This window comes from Carlito syrichta, unplaced genomic scaffold, assembly GCF_000164805.1.
Source record: "Carlito syrichta isolate Samal-C Ts95f unplaced genomic scaffold, Tarsius_syrichta-2.0.1 Scaffold314713, whole genome shotgun sequence".
NCBI classification, from domain to species: Eukaryota; Metazoa; Chordata; class Mammalia; order Primates; family Tarsiidae; genus Carlito; species Carlito syrichta.
Genome location: NW_007258809.1, coordinates 744,670 through 772,663, shown reverse-complemented (window position 1 = coordinate 772,663; position 27,994 = coordinate 744,670). Strand labels below are relative to the sequence as shown.

At 47.2% G+C, this 27,994-nt stretch overlaps 1 protein-coding gene across 7 annotated transcripts in view; it reads left to right on the top strand.

Annotated features, from left to right (window-relative positions):
- Positions 1–27,994, top strand: part of ATXN7L1 (ataxin 7 like 1) — a 270,235-nt gene that overhangs the window by 182,376 nt on the left and 59,865 nt on the right. The window contains exons 1-2 of one of the 7 annotated variants that reach the window (XM_021719448.1): positions 19,075–19,230; positions 20,201–20,319. The exons of 4 other annotated variants lie outside the window; for them this stretch is intronic. The gene's annotated coding sequence lies outside the window, so the exon portion shown is untranslated. Of the gene's footprint in view, positions 1–5,875; positions 5,993–19,074; positions 19,231–20,200; positions 20,320–27,994 lie in introns of those variants that run through there. 2 more of the 7 variants (XM_008071765.1, XM_008071766.2) reach the window with 2 other exon arrangements.

The following is a 27,994-nucleotide window of genomic DNA, read 5'->3' as shown; positions in this document are numbered from 1 at the left end:
AAGAAATGTCCCGAGTTGTGGCAAACAAGTGACTGGTTCTCTCACCATAACAACGCACCTGCCCACACCACGCTGAGTGTTCAGCAGTTTTTGACCAAAAATAGCATGACCCCATGCCCCACCCTCCCTATTCATTGGCTCTCACCCTGAGCAACTTTTTTCTGTTTGTTTCCCTGAATAAAAAAAAGTCCTCAAAGGGAAACGTTTTGCTGATGAGGAAGAGGTGAAACAAAAGCTGGCAAAAGCATGAAAAGGCATCAAAATTGATGAGTTCAAAAACTGCTTTAGGGAAAAGTGTCTTAGTAGGTGTATTGAATCAGACAGAGAGTACTTTGAAAGTGACTGAAGTTTAAACAGGTAAGAGTAAATACACAATTTTTTAATAAATAAATTCCGAGGGTTTTTTGGGTCCCCCCTTGTATGTCCAGAGCACGGATACAGGGCCCAGCTTCTTCCTCCAAGGCCTGGATACACTGAGCTTACCAGCATTCCCCAAGCCACTTTATCTGTCTTCATCTTCAAACAGCATTCACAGACCTGGATAACATAGTAAGACCTCTTCTCTACAAAAAAAATAAAATAAAAATAGCCAAATAGCCGGCACATACCTGTAGTCCCAGTTATTCGGGAGACTGAGGCAGAAGGATCGCCTGAGTCCAGGAGGTCGAGGCTGGGGTGAGCTGTGATTATGCCACTGCACTCCAGCCTGGGCGGCAGAGTGAGACCCAGACTCAAAAACAAACAAACCAACAAATAAAAGGCATCATTTGTCTGGTCTGTGGTTAGTAACTTTGTTAAGTACACTTATACTGAGTATGATAATTGTCTTCTGATGTTCCATATTCCTCCATTAGCCTACTTTTACTAATCTGACACTAGAAGTTTGGGGACCATGCCTCATGGATTTTCAGGAGTTCTGATTTTAAATAGCCAATGCTGTCTTCCCTAAATATGCCAGTGCTTGTCAAATCGTGTGTCCTACTTTTTGGTTTTGTTTTGTTTTTTAATGGTCTCTGTGCTCAGAGGTGTCACATGTTACGTGGAGATATTCTACTCGCTGTGAGCAAGTGAGTTTTCCTGCCAAGACTGCCCTGATTCACCTGTGCCCACGCTCTTCCAGGCAATGTGGATGCAAATGTCATGTGGTTACCACAACCACCTAAATAAACCCCCTTTAGAGTGAGTGTTTACAAGCCCTGAGCAGCGCCACGTAAACACTCCAGCAACCACAGAGCCAGTCAACAGGACCACATAGATTTGATTCATCTTCACAACCCAAGCTGCTTAGTGACATTCTATGTGAAGTCCACCTGACAACCAATTTCCTTGGCCTTTGGGTGGATTTTTTGTGTGTGTCATGTTTTTAGGGAGAAAGATGGGAGAGATAGATACATAAGGGGGTGGCAAGACATTCTAGAACTTCCTTTTTTTTTTTGAATTGGAGTTTCACTCTGTCACCCAGGCTGGAGTGCAATGGCACGATCATGGCTCACTGTAGACTTGACCTCCTGGGCTCAAGTATCCTCCTTCTCAATCTCCTGAGTAGCTGGGACTATAGGCACACACCACCACACCTGGCTAATTTGTTGATTTTTTTTTTTTTTTTTTTTTGTAGAGATGAGATCTTGGCATATTACTTAGGTTGGTCTCGAACTCCTGGGCTCAAGCAATTCTCCCGCCTCAGCCTCCCAAAGTGCTAGGATTACAGGCATGAGACACCACGCCCAGTCTACATTCTAGAACTTTCTAACCATCCCCTCCTGAAAGGCTCCTCTCCTACATTCCATATTCAGCATTTCTGGTTCTGACCCTGAGTCTTCACTTCCTTCCTGACAAACATCTCCATTCTGGGCTGGACACGGTGACTCAAGCCTGTAATCCCAGCACTTTGTGAGGCCAAGGTGAGAGGATTGCCTGAGCTCAGGGGTTCAAGACCAAACTGAGCAACTTGGTGAGACCTAATCTCTACAATAAATCAAGAAAAATTAGCTGGATGTGGTGGTGCATGTCATTAGTTCCAGCTACTTGGAAGACTGAGGCGGATCGCCTGAGCCCAGCAGGTCGAGGCTGTGGTGGCCATGAGCATGCCACTGCACTCTAGCCTGGGTGACAGAGTAAGACTCCAACAGCAACAACCCAAAAAAAAAAAAAAAAACTCCACCTCTACAAACCTCCTGGCCATCTGCAGTAACCCACTATTGTGTGCTCTCAGAGCAAATACCCAACACCTATAATGAACCTGCTCAGAGTGTATCAAACAGTAGTGATATCACCCCATCATGGTGCAAGTGTATGCACTTGGCACAGAGAAGGGAACATGCCGATGGGCATCTTTATTTGGTCCAGTATTTCCAGTGACTTCTGTTGCTAAGAACTCAGTAAAGACCTAACTTTGAAACACTTGTTGGAGAAGACATCCAGCAGGCCAGACCATGTGCTAAGCCAAGTCCCTTCTACATGTGAGACAGTGCACCTTGGACATGCAGGCTACATAAGACACAGCTGGAGGCCTGCTGGGATGTTCCACCTTGCTGCTTCTTCGACTAGGACTGGGTGAGGGGCCAGGTGTCAGCATTTGGGGAGCTAAGCAAGTCAAGGAAGGATGGGACGCAAACTGGGTGGAGATGGTTGTTTTCTGTTGAAATGATAGCTCTGATGTGCCGATGTCTGAAGCTCACCCTACATTATAGAGAGGCACGCCTCTGTGTGAGGGATTTGAGCTATGAACAGCCACAGAAAAGCCATGAAGGTAGAGTGTGTGGAGAAAATCCAAGAAGCTGTTGTGCTGTTATCATCAAATGACTGCATTGGCCTTTTCAGTTCTATCCTTTTGTTTTCTGGAAGCATGGTAGAGGTAAGCAAGGAGGGCCAGGCCAGAAGTTGGGAGACCTGGTGCCGTTTATGGTTAGAAGTGTGGCCCTGGCCAAATCGCAGAGGCTCTCCGAATCTCAGTTTCCTTGTCTGTGAAAATGGAAATAATAAAGCCTTTTAAAGTGCTTTGCAAATCATAAAATACCGCTTCAGGGCAAGTCGTCATTTGCAGGTTGAGACCCAAGATTGGACGTCCGAAAGCTTTGCTGGGTGTGTGACCTTGGGGAAGTCATAGGTTTCTCTGAGCCTCAGTTTTCCCTCCTTCATAAACTGGGGGTGATAATAACAGTCTTTTCCATCTTGCAGGATATTTCTCAAGATCAAATAATGTAATGCGCATAAAGGAGACACATAAACCGTAGAGGGTTTTTTTTGAGGGGAGGGAAGTTGTTTTTGTTTTTTGAGTCAGGGGTCTCACTCTGTTGCCCAGGCTGTATGCAGCAGCACAATCACAACTCACCACAGCCTCGGCCTCCCGGGCTCAGATGATCCTCCCTCCTCAGCCTCCCTAGTAGCTAGGACTGCAGGCACATGCTACCATGCCCAGCTAATTTTTTTATTTTTGTAGAAGGGAAGTCTCATTATGTCGAATTCCTGAGCTTACACGACCTCCACCTTGGCTTCCCAAAGTGCTGTGATTATAGGTGTTGAGCCATCTCACCCAGCCTGTGAAGTTTTTTTGTTTTTTGTTTTTGTTTTTGTTTTTGAGTCGGAGTCTCACTCTCACCCAGACTGGAGTGCAGTGGCCGCTCCCGGCCACCGCAGCCTCGACCTGCTGGGCTCCAGCGATCCTTCCACCTCAACCTTCCAAGTAGCTGCAACTACAGGCGCTCGCTACTATGCCCGGCTCATTTTGATTTATTGTAGAGATGAGATCTCGCCAAGATCTCGGTGGGTCTCGAACCCGCAGGCTCAGGCAATCCATTCACCTCGGCCTCCCAAGGCGCGGGATTACAGACTGAGCCACCCAGCCCGGCAACCTGTGAAGTTTTACTCACAGAAGTTCTGGGGTTGCTGCAAGGTGTCAGTTGCCTACCCTGAGGCCAGGGCTGCCTGAAGACTCACTTCTAGGGACCTGAACCTTCCCCCCAGCTCCGTGCCTTCCATCATCCTCCTCTCCCCACCCCTGCCTTCTTCTCATCCCCTTGGATGCTCTAAATTGCCCTTGCTCTTCCCCCATAATCTGTCAGCAACTGCTGTGTTTCACTCCAGAGTGGCTCCGTCTCAGATCCCAGTGAAACAGTTTCTATACATAATGGGTAATCAAATGTGAGTTACTTTGGATGGGAGGGGGCACCACCATGGCACTGGTGACCCCTAAAACCAGAGAAGCAACCTTTACTCTCCAGAATAAACTTGAACCTAGCCCACGGTCACAGCTTTCCCAAACAACTTGTTTCTTTTTCCACCAAAATCTGTGGGGTAAGAAAGGGGTGACATTTTATCCTTCATATCACATAGATATATGGAAGAAAGAAAGTTGATAGATGACAGTGATTGATAATTAGATAACTAGATGATAATTGATAGGTAGGTAGGTAGACAGATAGATAGGCATTAGGTTTTTTTGTTTGTTTGTTTGTCTGAGTTGGAGTCTCTCTCTCACCCAGACTGGAGTGCAGTGGCAGCCTTGACCTGCTGTGCTCCGGCGATCCTTCCACCTCAGCCTTCCAAGTAGCTGGAACTACAGGCGCGCGCTACCACACTCAGCTAATTTTTTGATTTTATTATAGAGATGAGGTCTCGCCAAGTTGCCCAGGCGGGCCTTGAACCCGCGGGCTCAGGCAATTCACTCACCTCGACCTCCCAAAGCGCGGGATTGCAGGCTGAGCCACCGAGCCCAGTGGCTCATGCCTGCAATCCCAACACTTTGGGAGGCTGAGGTGGAAAGAACGCTTTCGAGACCATCCTGGACAACATAGGGAAAGCCCCGTCTCTATTTAGAAAAAAAGAAAAGAAATATATACTTACCACTTGATGCATCCTGGGAATGAAATGGAAAACCTTGTGAAATAAACAATTTAAGAAGTATTCCTTTTTATCTTATTTTGCCAGGTGAAAGACTATTCACTGTCACCGATGGGTCAGCATAGAGACTCCAGTTCCGATCAAAAAGAAAGGGGGTTCCCACCAGCCCTAAACTCAAAAAGGGATAGGAAGCCTTTCCCAGGATCTGGTCTGGAATAGTCAGAAACAGCCTGGGACACTGTCTCCCCTGTCCCCACACCAGCTCCTGTTGGCTTCCTGTGTGTCTCAATGGCCTCACCACACTGGGCAGGGAACTTGGAAGTCCTTTTCTAATGTCTTGAAAAATTCATTAAGCATGTTTGTTTTTTCTCCCGGGGGTGGGGGGGTTACCAACTTCCAAATTTCAGTGCTTCGGGAGTCACCCTCAGATGTGTGCCAATACCTTAGCATTTGCAGAATCTCTTAAGTCAATCTCTAAGTAAAAGATGCTTCAATTGAGGAAGCACCCAGTTCCTTCTGCTAATAACCGCAGTGTGTCATGTGACACCTGCCCCTCCCCCACCCCCCCGTTTCTCTCTGAAAACTACCCACCCACCCCACCAATAAAATAGCTTGACGTCTGTCCTTTATCTACCAATATCTACACTTCCTTCAAGGTGGTAATCTTTTGCTTTTGTTATTTAAGTTTTTTTTTTATTATTCGTAATTGTTACCCGATTGCTTTGAGGCTTGCATAAACAGTTAACAAAAAACACTCGCACGAGGCAGCCGTTTCGCTTTCTGTGCTTGTTGTTCTTGGCACTCGGTCAGTTCTATGAACTTCTGGTGTCCAACTGGTAGGACCTGAAACTCTGTGTTTAACAAGTGCCTGTAGTCAAAACAGTTGGCGTGTGCGAGCCCGGCGAGCTGGTATTGACTGCAGCTGGTCGGCTGTCGGGCCGTGCACCGTGCAGAATACCGAATCACGTTGCTCTGTTTTGGGGCTGGGCTTTTGTTGTTGTTTAGTTGTTGCGATTTTTTTCTTTTCTTCTTTTTTTTTTTTTTCCTCTTTTCCGATGGCATCCGTGCTAATGTGGATCGCTTCAGGTTCCAAAAGTACAACATGTTTACAGTCGTCGTAGCATCAGATTAAGTTGGCAGCCTGAGTCTCTCTGTAAGTGGTTTGAGTTTACATTTCTTCTCCTAGCAGGATGTTTTGCATAATTTTGCTGATCCTGGGTTATTTATAGAATTTTTTTGAAGAAACGGGGATGCATGAGAGTTTCTGTTCCAACTGTGGAAAGTGAAATTTGTTTCTGCACTTATTGAAACGGCAGTGCATGTGCAGAAGAGGGTTATTTTAGCTCTTACAAATGTACTTCTCGTAGAGGTCACTTGATAAACATTCCGGAGCGTGCTCTCCAGCCGCGGCATTCAGATATCCTGATAATTGTCTTAGGATGTGTTGTTTTCCTTTGGTCGGAGTAAAATGAAAGTAATGATGCCATTTCCTCTGCGGCGCTCCTCAAGGGTGGATGCAGTGATTGAGTATTGTTTCAAATGTCCGAAATGAGTTTACAGTGGTTGTTTTGTCAAACTCGAAGGAGCAGTGTCATCTGGCGCCCTGAAACTTGCCTCGGAGCTGGTCAGCAGGACTCTTGAGTCAAGGGGGGGGGAGGATGCCCTCAGGAAAGTTCCTGGGTCTTGAAGTTCATCCCCACCTAAATGACAGTGATCCTCAAATGTTTGTGACATTTTTTAAAAAGTTAACCAACTGCAAGATGGCACACCAGCGAATGCATGGTCCCTGCGATTTTCTGACCTGGAGGTAGCATCTTCAGAAAACCGTATGCATGTTTTAATAAGAACTAAAGCCTAGTGAAAACACTAAGCCAGAATTAGCACTCTATAAAAGGGTTTTCCATAATATTTACTAGAACAGTTGGCTAAAAATTGCTCTGCTTTGCCCACTGAATGGCTGTGTAATTAAATCAGCCCTTGATAGCGTACCTTGAGCACCTCCCATCCCTGAGTCTGCGGCTCCTGGAATTTGCATGCGTAAGTAGCGCGTTCATCAGCATAATGAGTGTGGAGTCCCAGTCTAATGGTCCAGGAGAATGCTGTAAATGAGACACTTCATTGTGCCTTGGGTTAAATATTTTAAACCAAACAAATCGAAAAGGAGGGGAGATGACGATAAACATTTAGGCTGCGTGGAAGGCCTTCTGCTTTGATCCAGGTCCTTGGGTCCTAGGCAGATGGGTGCAAACCTCCCCCTCCCCACCCCCCATCATCACTGACTCACACACAAATGAGAACGGACAGCGGAAACGGAAATTTCCAAGGTTGTAAATGTGACCACTAGGCCGAGGCTTGACATGGTTATAACCGCTGAGTGCTGTCAAAAGCGGATTTCTTTTCCTCCTCCACGCTTCTCTCATTGTATGAAAGTGCTTTTTTTATTTTGTCTCCTCTAACCTGCAAAGAGTCATCATGAGTCTTGCTTGCTTTCGGTCTTTGGCAGTTTAGAGTGTGCCCTGTTCTTTTTCACGCTGGCCCCACTGAGCTGGCAGGGGACAGGTCGAGCCCTTTGCTCCGTGAAAAGGCTGGCGAGGGAGACTGGCTCGCACCGTGGAGCTGAGAAGCTTAGAACTCAGGCCCAGACATATCCAGCAGACCTTTGTCTCCTTGTTGCCCCGTCCACACAGGGGAACCGGCCACAACAAGATGCTAAGAAACCCTTTGTTCTAATTTGATTCAAATCTGTCCTCGTGGGTGGGGCCCCTGTTCCAGTCTGTCAGGTAGGAATGGGGAGGATTTGAAGCCCACCTTCTGAAGGCCTCAGGTTTGAGGTGTGCATCTCAGCTAGCAGTGATTATGGGAGCTCCCACCCCACTGGGTGAATAACCCCGTGGCCAGAGTGAATGAAGAGTCTGAAGAGAACCTACAGGCCTTTTTGTTGGAGCTGGGAGGAATGGCAGTGAATACTGAAAGGCTTTTGCATTTGAATGGGCGAAACCCGCCCACTCTGCATCCTTGGGAAAGTGAAGGCCCCTCAGCTCTGTCTCCTGGAGCGCGTCCCCCCTCCTAGACCTTCCAGACATCAGCCTGCCAGTACCTTTGAAACCCCCTCCTCCCCAGCTTTGATTCCTCCTCCTGCCCAGTCCAGAGCGAGTTTAACATCATATATGCCGACTGATTGTAATTGATCTGGAGTGTCTGGGCCTCTTGGCAGCTGTGAGCATTTGTGAGTCCACCTCCTCTCCTGGCCCCAGGGGAGTGGCTCTGCCCACCCCACACTCAGTGGGAATCCCAGGGTCTGGTGGGGTACAGGAGTCTGAAGGAGGGCCAAAACGTCCAACCTGGAGTTCAGGGAATTCCCGCAGCAATGGGCCACATGGCCTGTGCAAATCTGTGAGAGTACTGGTGGCCACCTTGCTCTGCCATTAGTTCCCTTGTCCCCAAGGTTCTATCTTTTCTAAAACAGCAATGGCATATAGATTCATCAGAACGGGTAATCAGATGACTCTTAGGTTAAGAGACCAAGCAAGAAAGTAAGCTGATAAAATGAGTTGGTTACTCCCAGGCTATGGCCTGGAGCCACACCCTTTCTGACCAGCTGCTGACCTGGTCCAGCCTCAGGTCTCCAGGGCCGGCTGACTTTGCAGATTGCCTCCACCTTACCTTGCTAAGCCTCAGATCAACAAGGAGGATGCATTTGAGCTGCTACTTGTCTTCTGCCCTCCACACCATGCTTTTTGTCTCTGATCTGGTGAACGTGAGTGGTTTTTAGATAAACCAATTGTATTAATTTTCCAGTGCAGTCATAACAAAATAAAGCCTGAGTGGCTTAAACAACCAAAATAAAGACTGGGTGGTTTAAACAGCCAAAGTTTATTTTCTCACAATTCTGGAACCTGGAAGTCCCAGATTAAGGTGCCAGCAGGGTTGGTTAAACAGACTGGGTGGCTTAAACAACCAAAGTTTATTTTCTCACAGTTCTGGAAGCTAGAAGTCTCAGATTAAGATGCCAGCAGGTTTGGTTTCTCCTGAGGCCTCACCTTGGCTTGCTTTCTACTCTTCACCTGGCTGTCCCTCTGCACTTGTGTCCTTGGGGTCTTTTCCTCTTTTTTTTTTTTTTTTTTTTTGATTTATTGTAGAGATGAGGTCTCACCAAGTTGCCCAGGTGGGTCTCAAACCTGTGGGCTCAGGCAATCCACTCACCTCAGCCTCCCAAGGCATGGGATTACAGGCTGAGCCACCAAGCCCGGCTGGTCTTTTCCTCTTAATAAGGACACCAGTCACACCGGATTAGGGTACCATCCTAGTGGCCTCGTTTTAACTTAATCACCTCTTCAAAGGTGATTCAAAGACCTTCTTCAAAGACCTTCTCTCCAAATGTGATTACGTTCTCAAAAACTAGGGGTTAGGCTTTCAACATATGAATTTTAACTTAGCCGATAACACCAATAAATGGAAGCTGGTCCTGCCTCGGGTCCATTACATAGCAGTACCAGAACACCACAGTAGTCTCCCTGAGGTAGAGAGCTGGTTGCTGCATGCATGGGCGTATGAAGCCAGGCAGTTCTCTCTACGTGGGTGTATAGTCAGAGGAAATGCAACAAGAGAAAGACAGGAATATGTTTAAAAGTCACAGGAAACAGTCGCCAGTGTCTACGCAAGTCTGAGTTAGCTTTCATGTGTCCTGTAATGATTCTTAGATGACTGCGGCAACCCACCCATCTTGAGAGAAACTCTTGGATGGGTAGGTTGAGTAAGGGTAGCTTGTGGACCAGTAGGCTCCAGAAATTATCTGTCAAGAATTGTTACCTTCCCTTCCAGGGCTCTTCCTCCCAGCTCCTTTCTGGGCCAGCTCCCTGATCTGTTAATAGATTCACTGGCATAATCCTCTCCGTGTCTTGCCAACAATTACATATAGATACAGACGGTCCCTGCCTTACGATGGTTTGACTTACGATCTTTCTGTTTCACAGGGTGCAAAAGCGATCCACGTTCAGTGGAAGACGGCCTTCACATATACACACAACCATTCTGCTTTTCATTTTCTTTTTTTTTTTTTGAGTTGGAGTCTCACTCTGTCACCCAGACTAGAGTGCAGTGGCCACTCCTGGCCACCGCAGCCTCGACCTGCTGGGCTCTGGTGATCCTTCCGTCTCAGCCTTCCAAGTAGCCGGAACTACAGGTGTATGCTACCACACCCGGCTAATTTTTTGATTTATTGTAAAGATGAGGTCTCGCCAAGTTCCCCAGGCAGGTCTCGAACCCTCAGGCTCAGACAATCTACTCACCTCAGCCTCCCAAAGCGCAGGATTACAGGCTGAGCCACCGAGCCCGGCTTGCTTCTCATTTTCAGTGCTCAATAAATTACATGAAATATTCGTTACTTTATTATGAAGCAGGTTTTGTGTTAAGGGATTTTGCCCAACTGTAGGCTGATGTAAGTGTTTTGAGCACGTCTAAGGTAAGCCAGGCCAAGTTATGATGATGGTCAGTAGGTTTTCAACTTACAGTATTTTCAATTTATGATGGGTTTATTGGAACGTGACCCCATCGTAAGTCAGGGAGCATCTGTCTATATGTATTTTCAATCTGCTCTGAGTGTTCATTCCCCCTGGAGGTTGGGAAAGCCACCTTAGATGGACTAAGAGAGAAGAATTTATCAATGCCAGTTATTGCCTCCTGTTTTGACCGCTGCTCTTTTCCCAGGGGCCTGTGGTTGGCCATGCCAGTTCCTCTCCTTCTTCCCCTGCCGTGGGATATCTTTGACCCTGAGATACTAGCAGCCAACAGGTGGCCTCTGACAGCACTTTGCAAAATGTTTCCAAGATCTTTTTTTAGTGAAGACCATTTCTTCTTTACTGAGGACACAAACATCCTCAGCAAAGATGAGAACAGGGTTTCAGGGGCCCACCCTGAGAATGTCAGAGCCTGAAGCCTGATGTTCTTAGAAACCTCCATCCAGGACAGAAGCCCAGGGATTAGTTGGGTTCGAGCCACAGGGGAAAGCAACCCTCCCTCCCGGCCCTTCATCACCTGCCAGGACCAATTACTCACTCAGGTCCTGGTCTCCACAAGGGGAACATGGAGAGACAGTGTGTCCCTGCAGGCTGAGGGGCCCCATCTGCCAGTGTGGTGGGAAGCGCCATTACCCATTCTTTTATAAAAGCGCCATTCTTTTATAAACAGCTTGGCTCTGGTCTGAGATGAGAGAGGAGGTGAGGAGAACGGGAATCTGTGCATTGCAGCGGGCCAGTTGCTGTGTGCTGAAGAACCTGTCCTGTCTGGCAGCCTGAACACATCTTTGGGTTCCTCTTGGCTCACCAGGCAGGTTTCTGCCCATGGAAATGGTATTTTTTACTTATTTATAACAGCAGTCATCCTAATACTATTCTTGTATGTTTGCATAGCCTGGCTCAGCTTTGAAGCCTTGACTGATTTCATTGACTCCTCCTATTACCCTAAAGGGGCAGGTATTGTAGACCTCCGAGCATGAACCTTCTGGAAGGAGAGCCAGGATTAGGACTCCAGCTCTTGGACACCAGTGTTCCTCCTATGATTTCAGCTGCCCAATGTCTTTATTTGGTTGCCAGTAAGGAAGATAGTTTGTGTGGGAATTGGAAAGCCATTATGATTATTATATCTCTTGTCAGTCATAAAGGCACATTACTGTGGCTAATGCCCTGCTCAGAGAGTTTGCTGCTTCAGCCTCACAACCAGCAGTAGGAGAGAGGTCTATCGTTAGCCCCATTTGTCAAAGCCACCTATGAGATCCTAACCAGGAAAATGAAGACATGTGGGCTAAATGCCACACCTGTTCTGAATGGCAGGTGGTTCAGGACAGCCACACCTCAAGAGTGCTGTTCACAGGTCACTGGTACCCTAGCAGACATATCAAGTTACCTGATTGAACCCATCCTTGTCCACATTGTGAATGGGGATTCAGAAGAACGACAGGCAGGGCACTTTTCAGGTGGTCGATTGGGAGGGAGAATGAATTATGCTCATGGCTCAAGGTCCAAAATGATCCCAAGACCCTGGGCAGGACTATGGGTGAGCAGCTGCAGTCCCTGGGACAGGGCGGCAGAGGTTAGCAGGAAATGGTTGCCAGCGGGGCTCTCTCTCCCCTATTGAGAGTCTTTTTGTTTTGTTTTGTTTTTTGAGTTGGAGGTCTCACTCTGTCGCCCAGGCTTAAGTGCAGTGGCATGATCTCAGCTTACTGCAGCCTTGACCTTCTGGGCTCAGGTGGTCCTTCCACCTCAGCCTCCAGAGTAGTTGGGACTATTGGCATGTACCACACGTGGCTAATTTTTTGATTTATTATAGAGATGAGGTATCACCAAATTGCCCATGCTGGTCTCAAAACTCTGAAACAAGATAAAAAGAGGAGTGAAAATGTTTTGTGAGAAATAGTTTTGTGTATGTGTGTGTGTGTGTGTGTGTTTCTGTTTGTTTTTGAGTCAGGGTCTTGCTCTGTCACCCAGGCTGGAGTGCAGAAGCACAATTACAGTTCATCACACCATTCCTCACATCAGCCATGCCTCTTGCCTCAGCCTCCCATAGTGCTGGGATTACAGGTGCCTGGCCAAGGGTCCCTTAATCCCATGCCTTAGACTTCAAGGTCTGAGGTGTGTGTCCTGGAAGAGTGATGGTCTCTTTTATGGAAACACCCCTAAACAGTAAACAAAGACTAACAACCAATCTGTCATCATTATCAACATATAAATGAAGATCCTAACACAGAAACGTAAGGAGGACATAAACTGCAAATAATCTGTATATGTGTGTGTGTGTATGTGTGTGTGTGTGTGTGCGTGTGTGTGTGTGTGTGTGTGTGTGTTTATGCATATCATTGTTTAAAACAAATTAACTGTTCTTTGTGAGCCCACATTGGTAGTGTTTGGAAACTGCTATCTTAGAGTGTCTATTTACCATATCCTGCTGTCTGCCTTAATTACCTTAACAATTACCTCCTTTAAGTGGTTCCGAGAAGGGGTTTTTTTGTTTGTTTAGTTTTTTTTGAGTTGGAGTCTCACTTTGTCGCCCAGGCTGGAGTGCTGTGGCAGGCTTACAGCCACTGCAGCCTCGACCTGCTGGGCTCAGGCAATCCTTCCACCTCAGTCTTCCAAGTAGCCGGAACTATATAGGCGTGCACCACCATATCCAAGTTCCCCAAACTGGTCCTGAACCCGGGCTCAGGCAATCCTCTCACCTCTGCCTCCCAAAGTGCTGGGATTACAGGCGTGAGCCACCACGCCCGGTTTTCTAAGAAGAGTTTTAAGGGTAATTCTCAGTTATCTTGAAACTGATTGTTCTGTGAGTTGTCCTTTCTCTTACTTTCTGAGGGCCTTTTTTTATACATTGAGATAAAATTCACATAACGTAAAATTAACCATTTAAAATGAACAATTCAGTGGCATTTTAGTACATTTGCAATGTTGTGCAACCATCACTTCTATCTAGTTCCAAAATGTTTCATTGCTCCAAAATAAAACCTCAGCCGGGCACAGTGGCTCATACCTGTAATCCCAACACTTTGGAAGGCTGAGGCAAGAGGATTGCTTGAGTCCAGGAATTCAAGACCAGCCTGGGCAACATAGCGAGACCTTGTCTCAACAAAAATAAAAAACTTAACCAGATGTGATGGTGCACGCCTGTAGTCCCAGCTACTCAGGAGGCTAAGATGGAAGGATCACTTGAACCCAGGAGGTCAAGGCTGCAGTGAACCGTGTCTGTGCCACTACACTCTTGCCTAGGTGCAATGGCACGGTCACGGTCCTGTTGCAAGAAACATAAAGAAAAAAAGGCCAGGCATGGTGGCTCACACCTGTCATCCCAGCACTTTGGGAGGCTGAGGCAAGAGGATTGCCTGAACCCAGGAGTTTGAGACCAGCCTGAGCAACGTGGCAAAACCCCATCTCTATAATACATAAAAAAATTAGCTGATCATGATGGCACATACCTGTGGTTCCAGCTATTTGGAAGGTTAAGGCAGAAGGCTCACCTGAGCCCAGCAGGTTGAGACTGCAGTGACTGAGAGCATGCCACTGCACTCCAACCTGGAGAGCAGAGTGAGACTCCCAAAAAAAAAGGAGAGAGAGCCGGGCTCAGTGGCTCAGCCTGTAATCCCAGCACTTTGGGAGGCTGAGATGAGTGGATTGCCTGAACCCGCAGGTTCGAGACCCGCCTGGGCAACTTGGCGAGACCTCATCTCTACAATAAATCAAAAATGAGCCGGGCATGGTAGCGCACGCCTGTAGTTCCAGCTACTCGGAAGGCTGAGGCGGAAGGATCGTCCGAGCCCGGCAGATCAAGGCTGCGGTGGCTGGGAGCGGCCACTGCACTCCAGTCTGGGCGACGGAGTGAGACTCCAACTCAAAAAAAAAAAAAAAAGAGAGAGAGACAACCTCATACCCATTGAGCAATTATTCTCCCTCCCCCCACCTGCAACCCCTGGCAACCGCCAATCTGCTTTTTGTCTCTAATTTACCTAGTTTAGACTTTTCATATAAATGGTATCATACTATACATATGACTTTTGTGTCTGTTTACTTCATTTACCGTCATGTTTTTGAGATTCCTTTGTGTTGTAGCATGTGCCTTGCTCCGTTCCTTTTTATGGCTAAATATTATTTCATTAGATGTATATACCCCAATTTTTGTTTATCCACTCATCCATTGATGGGCATTTGAGTTGTTTCCAATGTTTGGCTCTTCTGAGTAGTGCTGCTGTGAACATTGGTGTATAAGGGTTTGTCTGAGTACCTGTTTTCAACTCCTTTGAGTATATATCTAGGAGAAGAATTTCTGGCTCACATGATAATTCAACTCTTAACTCTTTTTAATTAAAATGGTTTTAATTGTGGTGAAATACACTTAACATAAAAGGTATCATTTTAACCATTGTTAACTATTTAACCATTGTGGCGTTAAGTACCTTCACACTGTTGTGCAGCCTTTGCCACCATCCATCCGTGGAGCTCTTTATCTTGCAAACTGACACTGTACCCATTAAACAACAACTCCTGGGCTGGGCACAGTGACTCACATCTGTAATTCCAGTACTTTGGGAGACAGAGGTAAGAGGATTGCTTGAGCCCAGGAATTCAAGACCAGCCTGGGCAATAGAGCAAGAACTCGTCCCTACAAAAATAAAAACATAAGCCAGGTGTGGTGGTGCACTCCTTCGGTCCCAGCTACTCAAGGGGCTGAGGCAGAAGGATCACTTGAGCCCAGGAGGTGGAGGTTGCTGTGAGCCGTGATCAGGCCACTGCACTCCAGCCTGGGCGACAATGAGACTCTGAGTCAAAAACACAAACAAAAAAAACTCCCCATTCCTCATTCCCTCTAACCCCTGGCAACCATGGTTCTTTCTCTATGAATTTTACTATTCTAGGTACTTCATATAAGTGGAATCATGCAGTATTTTTCTTTTTTCACTGGCTTATTTCACTTAGCAAAATGTCCCCAAAGTTCATCCATGTTGTAGCATGTATCAGAATTCTCTGTCTTTTTCAGGCTAAATAACATTCCATTGTATGTATATACCACGTTTTGTTTACCCATTTGTCTGTTGATAGACACTTGGGTTGCCTCCACCTTTTGCCTAGTGTGAATAATACTGCTATGAACATGAGCATACAAATATTTCTTCAGTTCTTTTAGGTATGTACCCAGAGGTGGTACGGCTAGATCGTGAACTGATTCTATTTTTAATTTTTTTTGAGGAATTGCCATACTGGTTTTCATGGAGGCTCCACCATTTTACATTCCCATCAACGGCACACAAGGGTTCCATTTTCTCCACATCCTCACCAACACTCGTTATTTTCCATTTGCTTTTTGTGTGCTTCTTGTTCATAACCATCCTAGTGAATGTGAAGTGGTACCTCATTGTGATTTTGATTTGTGTTTCCCTAATGACTAGTGAAGAGAGCATCTTTACATTTGTTCTTGTTGGCCATTGGTACAAGAGAGACCTCCAAAACACCCGGAATGTATTTATTAAAATGTGTATTTTATTCTTACATGTTTAAACTTCGGTCGCCTTCAAAGTACTCTCCTTTTGCTGCATTACAACCATTAAGATGCTTTTGCCACAGCTCAAAACAGTTTTTGAACTCATCCATTTTGATGCCTTTTAGTGCTTTTGTCATTTTTGTTTCACCTCTTTCACATTGGTGAAACACTTCCCTTTGAGGACTTTGTTTATCCAGGAAAACAAAAACCAAAAAAGTTGTTCAGGACAAGATCAGGTGAATGGGAAGGACACCAGGGTCATGCCGTTTGGGGTCAAAAACTGCTAACACTCAGGGAGGTGTGGGCAGGTGTGCTGGTAAATCGCTCATTATGAACTGGGCAAACGCTTTGAAAAAAATCTCCAAAAGAAATTCACAGCCAGGCTCGGTGGCTCAGCCTGTAATCCCGCGCCTTTGGGAGGCTGAGGTGAGTGGATTACCCTCGCCCGCGGGTTCGAGACCCACCTGGGCAGTGAGACCTCATCTCTACAATAAATCAAAAAAAACTCAGCTGGGAGTGGTGGCGCATGCCTGTAATTCCAGCTACTCGGAAGGCTAAGGCGGAAGGATCGCCGGAGCCCAGCAGGTCGAGGCTGAGGTGGCTGGGAGCAGCCACTGCACTCCAGTCTGGGCAACCGAGGGAGACTCCAACTCAAAAAAAAAAAAAGAAATTCACTGAAGCCGAACGTAGCCTCTCGCAACAACACTAGCTGGTACACTGATGCCTATGGGTTCCTAGAACACTTACCTAGCAAGGGAAGCCTGTACTACAGGGGATCTGCCCTCCAAAAAATAATTCCAGATTTTTTTTGGATAATAAATTCCCCTTTGGAGAATTGTCTGTTCAAGTCCTTTGCCCATTTTTGGATTGGGTTGAGTGTGCCTTTCTTTGTGTTTAGAGTTATGGTTCTAAACTCGCTGCTCTTCAAAAACTAGAATAAGTATTGCATCTTATTATCTTAAGCCACCTGTTTGCTGAGAACATAGGCTACCTCCCCATTATGCAGGCACCTGAGGTGATGAGGGAGAACAGGACTGAAAGAGACTAGGGCCAGTGCTCCCAAGGGTCCAAATTGCTCTGGGAAAGCTCGCCCAAGGGAAGCTCGCCCAAGGGAAGCTGGTCCATCACTCTTCTCCAGTTCATCCTGGAACTCTTGGCAGAGATGCTAGGAAAGCTGCTCATGTTTGTCTCTGGAAAGACTCAGGCTCCCAGGCTGTAGGGCCTGGCCTTCCATCTGTGTTTCTTCTGAGCCTTACAAAACATCCAGCAGGCCTCTACTCCCTAGTCTGTGTGAGGGAAATGTGCCCAGGGGCTCTTGACCCACTGGCCTCAGGTCTGAAGGACAAGGCTTACAGCCTAACTCCTGGAGCAGACAATCTCCAGCCAAAGCTTCGATTCACTGAGAAAGGAGGGCTGAACCCTCCCTCTAGTGGGGCTGGTCAAGTGGATGGTCAGTTCACATCTCCTTATTCCCCTCCAAATAAATGGAATTATGAAAAATATTTTTGCTTTATCAGCCAGCATAGCTCCCTCCCAGCAGAAACTGATTAATTCCCCTCAATTCTGGAGAAATTCTCTCAAGAAGGAAAGAAAAGGAAGCCAAGGGCCCAGAGGTCCAAAATCATGTTCTCCCTGAATAATTCTCCCACAAGAGACTCCCTGTCTCTGACTTTGGCTTTGTTTTCAAGCTGCTGAAGGGACAGTCCCCACAGGAGACTGTCCTATGAAAAGCAAGTAGGGTCGGACACAGTGGCTCATGCCTGGAATCCCAGCACTTATGGACGCTGAGGCGAGAGAATTGCTTGAGCCCAGGAGTTCGAGACTAGCCTGGGCAGCATACTAAGACCTTGTCTCTACACACATACCAAAAAAAAATCAGTGGGACTTGGTGGCATATACCTATATTTCCAGCTACTCAGGATTGCCTAAATTCGGCAACATTTTTTTGCCCCTGCTCTTTCTTTCCTTTTCTTACTTCCTTTTCTTTTTTTTTTTTTTTTTTTTTGGGTTGGGGGTCTCACTCTATCACTTAGGCTGGAGTGCAATGGCACCATCACAGCTCACTGCAGCCTCGACCTCCTGGGCTCAGGTATCCTTCCACTTCAACCTCCTGAGTACTGAGTACAGTCATGCATCCCCACACCTGGCTAATTTTTTTGATTTTTTTTTTAATAGACATGAGGTCTTACTCCCAACTAAAAAAAAAAAAGCAAAAGAGCAAGTAGGCAAGGCCTGGCTTATGTCGCATGATGTGAGGAAATGCTAAACCATACTTCTGAGCCTTGGAAAACCTTTGGATCTTAGACGTTGGTATTCAGTTTTCCTTACTAAAGGCCTGGACCCCTTAGCTAAGGCTGACTTCAGACTCATCAGGTAACAGCCAGGTTTTACGAAGAAACTGGATGAAACACAGGAAGGTCCTAGAAGAAGATGGAGACACCCAAAACACGCTTTGTACTGTCTTTTTTTAATCGAGGTGAAATGTACATAACAGAAAATTAACCACTTTAAAGTGTACGACTAACTACATTCACAATGTGTGCAACTGTCACCCCCAAAGAAGACCCTCTACCCATGAGGCAGTCACTTCCCAACCCCTTCCTCTCCCAGCCAGCCCCTGACAACCACTAATCCGCTTTCTGTCTCAATGATCTTACTTATTCTGGATAGTTCATATGCATGGCATCATATAACATGTGGCATTTTGTGAATTATTGTTTTCGTAGGAACCCCCACTCCCAAGTCTACTGTCCTCTGCCGAGATCAGGGAATAAATCTCCACAATGAATGAGAACTCCCTCCTTAAATTAATAGTTACGATGTCCCACAGAGTATTTTCCAATCATTATAATGACCTCTCTGCTCTCTCCAAAGCTAGGTACTGAAGTGGACTCTGCCCATCCGATGGCCAGGCCCTGGGTGGGGGGGGGGTGGCGAGTGGAAAGGCCCGAGGCGTCTGCAGGCCACTGGGACCGAGGCCAGCAGCTCCCACCAAGAGCAGAGAGCCGGCCAGCCAGGGGCCCAGACAGCCTGAGCGAGGCCACCATCCTGCAGGGAGGCTGGGGCTACACACACAGCGCTGGCTCTCCTGGCATCTGAGGGGCCTGCTGCCCTGACCACACCTCGTGTGTGTGGTTCAGGAAAACCAAGTTCATCTGCCAAATTCAGGATACAACCCCGACTGTTCCGGGCTTTTCTTTCTGCCTTTCCCTAATCTCATCTGGGCGTGCTCTCTTAAAGGGGAAGTGGTGCGTTCTGACTGGCCAGGGCCCTCAGCCAGGAGCCAGGAAACGTCTACTACCATGAGTCGCGTTGCCCGGCGTGTCATGGGCTCAGCCTCCTTATCCAAACGGCAAGACTGCCTCCCCGGGATGTGTAAGTGTGAGCACAGGGCATGAGGGCCACACAGGATGGTGCGGGGCTGGGCGCAGGGCACGGATCAGAGAGCCTGGCAGGCTGAGCGTGCTGGCAGCCCACAATCCATTTAGCAAGATGAGTGTTCGCACAGACACTGTGCTCTTGGTCTGTGGGCTGGAGCTGGAGCCGAGGCAGGGCTGAGGCGGGGAGCTGGGAGAGTCGCTGCCTCAGAAAGAGGTCAGGAGTAGGAGGCTGGGTTGGGGACCAGTCTATTTTGGACAGCCCTTCTGGAGGCACAAGCCTCGGGCCTGCAAAGGAGTGGAGTGGAAAATTTTAAGCACACCTCTCAGCACACGGGGAAGCCAGCAGCAGTGACCCTTACTGGCTCATCACCCCCACTTCCGAGCGTTCATGTGCAGCTCAGATGACACTCTGCACATTTATCTCCCCAGCAATTGTCTGTCTTTGTTTTTTTTATATATATGTAATTTGTGTTTTGGGTCAGATCTATTCAAACTGTACACATTGCTTGAGACGAGAGCCCTGCGTTTTTCCTTTTTTCCTCTTCACAAGTGGTCCTTATCCAGTGTGTGCACACCATGGGCCCTGAACCTACGTTGGTGGCTGGCCCACAGGCAGACCACCTGCCTGCTGGGATGCTGGCGGTAGATCTGGCCTGGTTTCTAGCAAGAGTTTCCTGTGTGCCCACAGAGAAATAAAGGGGGGAATTCACACGCACGCATGCAGTCAGTTCCTAACCAAATGTCACAAGTGGGTGACTGGTAGTAGGAAAATAGACCCTTGCTATGTTCTAGGCCCCTTTTTGTCCTAGGTTTTTGTTTGTAGGCTAGGGATGGTTGATTTAAATCATGTAAAAGTTGTGTTTTCACCAGAATAACTCAGACCTTTTGCTTCTAAAGAAGGGAGAGAGAAGGGGTGGAGGGGGAAAAAATAGTGTGTGTCTCTGTACGCATATGTTGGTTGACAGGGCACAACCACACCCTACTTCAAGACAACTTCCTGTTTGCCACTGCCAACTGCCACTCCAAGGAGAACAGAAATGGTTCCGTTATTAGTGGCTGCTGCGGGACCACGACAGCCTGTGGGGTGAGTGGCTCTGAGTGACACTGTGAGCTCAGCAGTGAGTTGAGACTTTGCACCTTCTATTGTAGAGACCGTGACCCTGTGCTGTTGTTGAACTTGGAGGTCAGTACGGATAGAAGTAGAGCAGTGGTGGCCTCTCCTACTCAGCCTGTGGTCCTTAAATAGCAAGCATGCTCCCATAGAATTCTTGGAAATGGAATAATTTAAATCAGAGGCAGGAAGAAGGCTGAGAACTGCCCACTGAGGAAAGATGCTACCTGTGCTTTTTTTGGTTTTTTTTTTTGTTTTTTTAATAAATAGAGACAGGGTCCTGCTGTGTTGCCCAGGCTGGTCTCAAATTCCTGTGCTCAAGCAATCCTCCCACCTCAGTCTTCTGAAATGCTGAAATTATAGGTGTGAGTCACCACACTCCACTTGTTTTTTGCTTTTAATGTACATTGTCATGTATCGGGGTAATTTATGTTAAGTGCCTCTTGTGAATTGGCACTGTGGTGGCCACCTTCCACATGTGATCAGCCTCCCAACACTCACTTATTCCACAGTGAACAGAGTGTGTGCTCTTGATGGTGAGACCCTGTGCTAAATGCCAGGGACAAAAGAGTGAACAGGACACCTTCCCTCAAGGTGTGACCAGGCACAGGACACTTAGACTAGTAAACTAGCAGTTACAGCATGGGATGGGTGCTAAGACGGGGACTCGGTGTGCTCCAAGGGCTCCTATCCCATTGTAACCCCGCAGTATGAATATCACTGTCCCCATTTTACAGGTAAGGAGACAGGGGCTCAGGGGGTTAAGTTATTTGCCAAGTCACAGAGCTAATGAGTGACTGGGCTGGGATTTGAGCCCAGATCTTTCTGATTCCAAAGACAGCAGTGTTTGGTCCACACTTCCAGTGACTCTCAAAGCTGGCAGAATATGAAACTCACCCCAGGACCTTTTCAAAAATACAGATTTGGTGACCCTGACCCTGCTGTCCCTAGAGTGAAGGAGTCCCTGCCTTACCAGGTGTCCTCTTATGTGTAAGTGCGGCCTGGGCATTTTCTCTGCCTCGTGCACTCAGGAGCCTTCCTTCCTGAGGCATGAACAGGGACAGGGCATCCCTGTGACAGGGCTTTTGCTTGCTTAGCCCATGGCACCAGGGTAAAGGCCACTGATGCTGCCTCAGACAGTGCTGGAAAGATTCAGTCCTGTTATCTGGGTATTTTAGACATTGGAAATCCCAGCTCATGGATCGTCTCCCCCATGCCCTACTCCACCTGGCCTATGCCTCCCCCATGCCCTTATCCACCTGTCTACGCAACTGTCACTGCCCTGGGGCAGGGAAGGTGTCAGCTGTGTCATCCTAAGGTCGAATTCAACAGCTTATCCACAGGCTGGAAGTCACCCGTTTTTACTGAAGCCATGGTGACTCTTGTGTTTAAACCCATGTGACTTGTGTGATGTGTGTGTTTGGTGGTTGTGGTGAGGTATACTCTGATGGAGAAGTGTAATACCATGTGGTGTCATGCCTTGTCCACCCTTCTGCTACCACTGGACCCAGATAGAGGGACGCAGATGGGGCAATGAAGGGCATAATTTTTTTTTTTTTTTGAGTTGGAGTCTCACTCTGTCACTCAGACTGGAGTGCAGTGGCCGCTCCCGACCACCGCAGCCTCAACCTGCTGTGCTCTGACGATCCTTCTGCCTCAGCCTTCCAAGTAGCTGGAACTACAGGCGCGCGCTATCACGCCTGGCTAATTTTTTTTTATTTATTGTAGAAATGGGGTCTCACAAGTTGCCCAGGCGGGTCTCGAACCCGCGGGCTCAGGCAATTCACTCACCTCGGCCTCCCAAAGCGTGGGATTACAGGCTGAGCCACCAAGCCCGGCCTGAAGGGCATAATTTATGAAGAAGATTGTGGTTCTGGCCCCTGTGGAGTCCAGCAGACCAGGGAGGGCTGTTCACTCCCCCAGGACCCTCAGGCAGCAGCCTGCCTTCTCCACCACTCAGGCTGACAAATATGGCAGCGGGCCGGGATCTGGAGAGTGCTGTCCCCACCCCGAGGGAGCCCTTGATGACAAAAGTCTAGCAATGGCAGTGTCTATCTTATCACTGTTGTAATAACCCAGTGCTCATAGCCCAGAGTCTGGCACATGGTAAGTGCCAAGAAAATGTTAAAAAAATAATAGTAATATGAGCATATGAATGAATGAGGTTTGTCCTTAACCCATGTTTTTCTCTCATTCCTACCTCTTTCTTTCTTTTTTTCTTTCTTTCTTTCTCTTTTTTTTTTTTTTTTTTTTTTAGTTGGAGTCTCTGTTGCCCAGGCTGGAGTGCAGTGGCACACTCATGGCCACTGCAGTCTCAACCTGCTGGACTCAGGCAATCCTTCTATCTCAGCCTTCCAAGTAGCTGGAATCTCAGGCATGTGCTACCATACCCGGCTAATTTTTTTGATTTATTGTAGAGACGAGGTCTCACCAAGTTGCCCAGGCTGATCTTGACCCCTTGGGCTCAGACAACCCTTTTGCCTCCACCTCCCAACGTGCTGGGATTATAGGCATGAGCCACCACACCTGGGTGGACCTGTTTTCTTTGTTGTTTGTCTGTTGTTATCTTTTTTTTCTGTGAACTCAAAGAGCTTTAACAAAAACAGAGCCTATTAAGAAATCCATCCTATAACCATCCTTTTCCCCCTCATCCTCATATATACCAAATATTTGTATAGAACAGTGATTCGAGTTTACATATTATTTGTGATTTTTCTTTTTTTACTTTATTGTGGACTTGGACATACCATGTCACATACACATTTTCTTAGATTGCAATTAACCCTCATACCTGTCATTTTCAGTTGTTTTATAATGGATCATTCAGGTGGTTTGTAGTGTTTCTTACTATGGTAAACAGTGTTGGTGAGAATACTTTTGAACTTTTTTCCTTGAGACCTATTTTCCAAACTGACATTACCAGTTTACCAGATCAAAGGCTGTGAATGCTTTTTAGTTCCTGTTATTATCACCAGATTGCTCCCCAGAAAAACGTAATCCCTTGAAAGTACCCCTCGCAGCGTGTCCATGTGCTTGCTTCCCCACATGTTCTATTTCTGTGGTTTCTCCTTTGAGCTAGGCTAGGTGTCTTGTGAGGGCATCCCTGGGGCTGATGGAAATATTCAGGGCCCTGGAAAGCCCCTGGGACTACCCAGATCCTGCCCGACAGTAGTTGATGCCAGAAATGTGCGCCTTAGCATAAATGACAAATTAAAGAGGAGGCGGTGGGGCGGAGAGTGGGAGTGGTACCAAAAGAGGAAAGATCAAGAGGGCCCTCAGTTACCTGACTTCACAGCAGCTCTGAAAATGGGAAACGCTTTTTTAAAGAATCATTGGAGAAGTTGGTTTCTAAAGGCAGGTGGCACGGTAGAAAGGGCATGGGCTCCGGGCCCGGCAAGCCTGGGCTTTCCTCTCAGCTGCCGAGGGCTGCATAACCTTGGTCTTGTTTCACAATCTTGCTAAGCTTTAATTTCCCTATCACAAGGAGGGCTAACAGGATCATACCACGTGGTGGGGTTGTTGGGTAGATTACTTGAGCCGGTAAGGGAAAGCCAATAGCTTGGACTGTGCCTGATTCACTCAAAACATGCTGCTTTCCCTCCTAACTGAATGAATGAGCATGGGGTGACCAGATGACCAGAGACCAATCTGGAGCCTAAGGGGCTTGGGAAATGAGCTGGCAGGAGCAGTGTAGGCCGCCCGCCTCACTGGCAATTGTCAGAGAACTCAGTGCCCCAGATAGCTCATGTTGCCCAGCCGTGGGAAGAAGACAAAGAGGAGGATAGAAGACCCAGTATAAGTCGACTGCTGACAGGCACCTGTTCTTTAAGGAACACGTCCCTGCTACTCAGGCCCAGGCACCTTTTAAAGAGGCACTCCATCGGAGAAGGGAGCAGGCACTCCAGAAACACTCACAGGCACTCCTGGCAAGGACACAGCTTGGCATGGCTCTGCCTGGGCTCACGGCCTGCCTTCATCACCTGACTTGCCTGTGTCTTCATTTCCTCCTCTGCTGAGGAAAGCTGATTCAATACTCCCCTCTCACCATCATGGCACTGCGCTTAGTGTCTGACTATAGAAGTAGCAAATGAGACCACAGGCCCAGGTTCTAGCCCAGCTCCTCCACTTAATCATCTCGTGCTTTCGGGCAAATTTCTCAAATTCAGTCTGCCTGTTTCCCCAGCTGTAAACTGGGGATCCCTACCTCCCCAAGTGGTTGCAAGATACAGCTAGCAGGGCCCCTGGCATAGCTTACAGTGCCAAGGTGCCTGTTCTGCGTCTCTCCCTCCGACTCCAGTTTACTTTTGGAAGAAGGTCCCTTGGCATTCAGGGCATCCTTTGTAGACAGCATCCTAACTGCAGCTACTAAAGCAGATAGAACCTGCTGATGAGCTAGGAGCCCGCTAATGACTTGCCAAGCACCTGCTCTCGGAGGCTGGGGGCTAAGGAGATTCGGCGCTGTCAAGTGAGTAAGCCAGGTGCTGGCCCAAGCCCAAGTGCAAGTGTGCTTACACAACCATGGCAGGCCACAAGCGACTGAGGTTCTCAAATCTACCGGGAGGGAGCTGGTCCCTAAAACCATATTGGAAAATTCCCAACAAATTCTTTCTAAAACTGGTGTGTGGAGCCACCTTGGGTGTCCGGGGCTGGCCCTGCCATTCGCGAAGTATCTGTACTGAGGTTTTAAATGCAGGACATTGATGCCACACGTAGGACAATGCCCCCGTGAATAAGCGTATGGGGAAGGAAGGGTTCTGAATGCTCAATGAAGTGGAATTGCCGGAGAACCTGGAGGATTTTATCTTCAGAGAGTAAGGGGAAAGAATGTAGAGACACCAGGGCTCCTCAAAGCCAAGGATTTTTAGAATGCTGAGAGTCCATGTCTGCAAGCTTGCTGCTCAGCAGGTCTCTGGGATTTCTCCCTGGAGTTGTACCTGGATGTAGAAGATGTATATGTTAAAGCAGGTGGCCTTGAAACAGTCACCTGTTGAGGCCTTGGCCTGGACTTCCTTTGGTGGAAATGCAGAAAAGTAATCGGATTTGGTTTTTCTTTTCTTTGGTCCTGGGGTCCCCAGCTCCTTGGCATTGAGGTCTCAGACTGTGGCATGGGAATGCTGACGGACACCTACAAGCTGCCTAAACACCTAAAGGGTGTTTCTTTCTTCTCCCTAGCGGAATCAGGTGACCTGCTGAGATGCCCATGGGCAGTGGGGAGGGAAGGTGTCCTGCTGGCTCTTCCAATCTGTAGCAGCATCTTCCAGAATTTCAAGGTGGTAGAGCTCAGAGTTAAGACACAGCTTTAAAAATACCCCCAGACCTGGTGTTTCCTAGCTGTGTGACCTTGGTCAACTCATTATCTGTCTGAACCTCAGTGTCCTCATCTGTGGAAAAAAGGAACTAATAGTATATCTCTTAGGGTATTGTAAGAATTAAATGCTATCAGGTAGTAGAATGCCTGGCACATAGAACAATCTTTCATTATTATTACTATTGGCCAAAGGACAGACTGGGTGACACCACAGATTGCTGGTCCAAGATAATTCCCTGAAGTTGCAATTGATGTATTGGATACTTAATTCTGCATGGGTGTTCTGATAGTGACTTTCTGTTTTCACTTCAGTAGGTGAGTGGTGTTTTATTCAGCATTAGCACAGTAAATTGGTTTGGCCTTTCTGTCACGTGGTCTGGAAAGAAATGTGTAGCAAAAACTACAAACTGTTACAACCTTTTGCTTTGGGAACTGTCCCTCAAGGAAGTGATCCTAAATCACTTTTTAAATAAATTAGGGTTTTTTTGTTTTGTTTTGTTTTAAGCCAGACAGTAAGAGAGTAACTAAATAATCTACAGCATTAGCCAGTTGCAGTGGTTCGAACCTGTCGTGCCAACCCTTTGGGATACTGAGGCTGGAGGATCACTTGGGACCAGCAGTTCAAGACCAGCCTGGGCAACATAGCAAGACCCTGTCCCTAACTAAAACTTTTTTTTTTTTTAATTAGCCAGGCATGGTGGTGTGCCTGTAGTCCTAGATACTTGGGAGCTGAGGCGGGACGATTTCTTGATCCCAGGAACTCGACGTTTCAGTGTGCTATGATCATACCACTGCACTCCAACCTGACGATAGAGCAAGACTCTGTCTCAAAAAAAAAAAAAAAAAAAGATACCATGTTAATGACTTAATATCATCTAACCATTTAAAATGACAAGAACATGGGAATTAGAGATATTATAAATAGAATAATGTTAGTTGACAAAGAATAGTTGATTATAATTTTGTTAATGTAGCTATGTACATTAGCAAAGACGGAGAAAATTTAGAGGAAATGGCTCATTTTCTCTAAAATTGCTTAAGCCTTTAAAATATTTTAATGATGAGTGAGGAATGCAATGTAATAGACACTTTTTCTGGGCAGGGCAAATGGAACTAGAATAATAATATGGGTCTACCCAAGGCAGTCCCTTGACCCAAACATAGAAAGATGTGATTAAGCCCAGAGTGGGCGAGGGCTGGTATCAGAATGATGGCAGTGTGTATCAGGAAAGCTGGACTCAGAGAAAGCCCACCTGCACAACAACATGTTTTGTTTTTTCTTAGTGTAGTGATGAGGGTCTCACTGTGTTGACCAGGCTGATCTTGAAATCCTGGGCTCAAGCAATCTTCCTGCCTTGGTCTCCCAAAGTGCTGGGATTACAGGAGTAAGCCCTTGTACCCAGCCAGAAATATCTTTTTACAAGAAATCACGACCCCTGCCTTCTTCCATCACCAACCCACCACCTCTTCACCAAGGCAAAACTGTGTGAGTCATCTCCAGGTCGGTCTTCACAGACTAGAAAACACAGATTTAATAGGAGTTGGGTCTTTCTGTAAGATCCGCTCTTTCTGCCCTACCTGGGACATCAGTTCTACGTTTTTGGTTTTGTATGTTTGTTTGAGACGGAGTCTCACTCTGTCGCCCACGCTGGAGTGCAGTGACATGATCACGTTCACCACAGCCCCGACCTCCTGGGCTCAGGCAATTCTTACATCTCAGCCACCCGAGTGGCTGAGGCTACTGGGACTACAGGCATGTGCCACCATGCCCTGCTAATGTTGCGATTTTTGGTAAAGACAAGATCTCACTGTTTTGCCTAGGCTATTCTCAAACTCCTGGGCTCGAGCAATCCTCCCACCTCGGCCTCCCAAAGTGCTTGGATTACAGGCATGAGCCACCACAACCGGCCAGTTCTACCCATTATCAAAAGTTTAGCTGCAGCTCACATAATGAATGAAGCCCCCTCTGACCCTACTGGTTCCTCCACTTTAAATTCTTACATAGCCTTTCTCACCTGCACCAGTAGGGGGCAGGCTTGTTACCACAGCTCAGGGGTTGTGGGCTCCCTTGAACAGTGATAGATTTAATTAAACCAGAATGAGGAACAGTTTCACAAGTAGGAACTACTACTTTAGACTATTTATTGCAATACAAAATCATACAGTAAACAAACAAAAAACTTACATTGAGGGCAAAGGACTGTCTTCAAGTTTTAGCAAATATGCTCTCACAGCAACTTGTTCTTTCAATTGGCCATTTCAGAAGAATGTATGAGGCAGGCTCGGTGGCTTAGCCTGTAATCCCGCGCCTTTGGGAGGCTGAGATGAGTGGATTGCCTG